The sequence below is a fragment of the Tachyglossus aculeatus genome, chromosome 26 (genome assembly GCF_015852505.1).
Source record: "Tachyglossus aculeatus isolate mTacAcu1 chromosome 26, mTacAcu1.pri, whole genome shotgun sequence".
Lineage (NCBI taxonomy): Eukaryota > Metazoa > Chordata > Mammalia > Monotremata > Tachyglossidae > Tachyglossus > Tachyglossus aculeatus.
This window is the reverse complement of record NC_052091.1, coordinates 10718592-10720594: the sequence shown is the minus strand read 5'-3', so window position 1 is coordinate 10720594 and position 2003 is coordinate 10718592. Positions and strand designations below refer to the sequence as shown.

The 2003-nt window shown below is 44.0% G+C and overlaps 1 non-coding gene across 1 annotated transcript; it reads left to right on the top strand.

Annotated features, from left to right (window-relative positions):
* The first annotated feature begins 909 nt into the window (after nucleotides 1–909).
* On the top strand, nucleotides 910–1047 carry LOC119946296. Its single transcript, XR_005456402.1, has one exon. It is a non-coding gene; the product is annotated as a small nucleolar RNA SNORA7 (small nucleolar RNA).
* Nucleotides 1048–2003: the final 956 nt, after the last annotated feature.

Genomic DNA, 2003 nt, shown 5'->3' with positions numbered 1-2003 from the left:
CTAAGCACTTGGGAGAGTCCCCCTGAAGCAAAACACATGTTTCCTGCCCTCCAGGAGCTTACCATCTAATGGAATGGATAAACAACAATTATTTACAAATAGTGGGAGCAGGAGGAAAAGCAACACTGTGGCCTAGTGGATAGAGCCCGGGCCTGAGAGTCAGAAGGACCTTGGTTCAAATTCCGTCTCCACCATTTTTCTGCTGTGTGACCTTGGGTAAGTCACTTCACTTCTCTGTGCCTCAGTTACCTCATGTGCAAAATGGGGATTAAGACTGTGAGCCCCATATGGGACAGGGACTGTGTCCAACCACATTTGCTCATATCCACCCCAGTGCTTAGTACAGTGCCTGGCACATAGTAAGCACTTAACAAATACCATTATTATTATTATCATTGTTAATAAAAAATACCATAAAATAAAAATTTAAAAGATGGGAAAAGTGGTGGTTTGTTGGATATGAAAGGAGAGGGAGTTCCTGGAAAAATCCACTTCCAGCTAAGATTACAAGTCCAAGCTTCCTGATATGGTGAATCCAAGGAGACATGGCTCATTGGATAATGGCGCCTACCTTCCAATACAGTTAAATTCAGTGGAGGAAAAGATGATGTCTCTCAAGAGATCTATAACTTGGAAATGGGTCCACCTGAAACATTAACTCTGGAATTCAGAATTGTACAAGGACTAAATAGACAAACAAAACTATGCACATGTTCCTAAGTGTGGAAGATAAGAATAAGGGACACAGGTGCAAAGGATGGGTGTTGAGACCTGGGCTGTTAGGAATGAATCAGGGAAGGCTTCCTATAGGATATTGAGCCCATTTGGAACAGGGATTGCATCTGATCTGGTTGTGTTGCATTTACCTCAGCATTTAATTCAGTGTTTAGCACATAGTGAGCCCTTTTCCCCCTCTCAGGATCACATCTGAAGAGTTTCCAGTATTCTTCCAGTCTCGGCTATGGGAGGGAGAGTCAAGCAGAGGCCTACCCATTCTATTCCTAGCTTGGGCAGTGGCTAGCAAATGGAAGACAATCTGATACAAGTCCAAACTCACCTGTGCTGGGCAGCAGTGGCACGGGAGAGAGTCTAGGGTGGAGAGCCAAGTTTTCTGCATGGAAGGGGGTAACGGTAAACCACTTCCAGATTTTTACCAAGAAAACTCAATGTATCCACTACCAGAACGATTGCAGATGGAGGTGGGACGTTCTGGGAAAAATGTGTCCATGGAGTCGCTATGGGTCGGGGATGACTTTTCATTCAACCTTATTTATTGAGTGCTTATTGTGTGCAGAGCACTGTACTAAGCGCTTAGTACTGTACTAAGACTTGAAAGATAAGACAAGACAAAAGCACTTAACAAATATCCCCTCAAAAATGGTGGGGTTTCAAAGATGGGATCTTTTCCCCTTGGCTGTTCCATAAACCTTCGGTTCTTCCATAATGCATATTTTTTTATGGCATTTGTCAAGCAGTCTCTACGTGTCAAGCCCTTGTCTAAGCTCTGGGTTAGGTACACGTTAATCAGCTCGAACACAGTCCCTGTCCCACGTTGGGTTCACCATCTAAGTAAGAAGGAGAACAAGTATCAAATCATCATTTTGCCATTGAGGAAACTGAGGCCCAGAGACGTGAAGTGACTTGGCCAAGGTCACACAACAAGCACATGGCAGAGCTGGGATTAGAACTCAGGTCCTCTGATGCCCAGGCCCATGCTCTTTCCACTAGGCCATGCTACTTCATCTTTTTACTGCATGTTTTGGATGGAACACTGCTGAGGTGTTAGGGAACATTCTTCCAACAGCACTTTTCTCTCTGGATAGAGCATGGTGGGTTGTATCCAAGTGTGTGTTGCCACACAAGTCTTCCTTAACGAAAGATATGTTGGGAACATAAACCTCATGCTATTGGAGGGTGAGTTTTCTGATGCTATGCTCATGCAAAGCCTAGCACTGTTGTGATTTTTTTAATGGTATTTGTTAAGCGCTTACTGTGTGTCAATC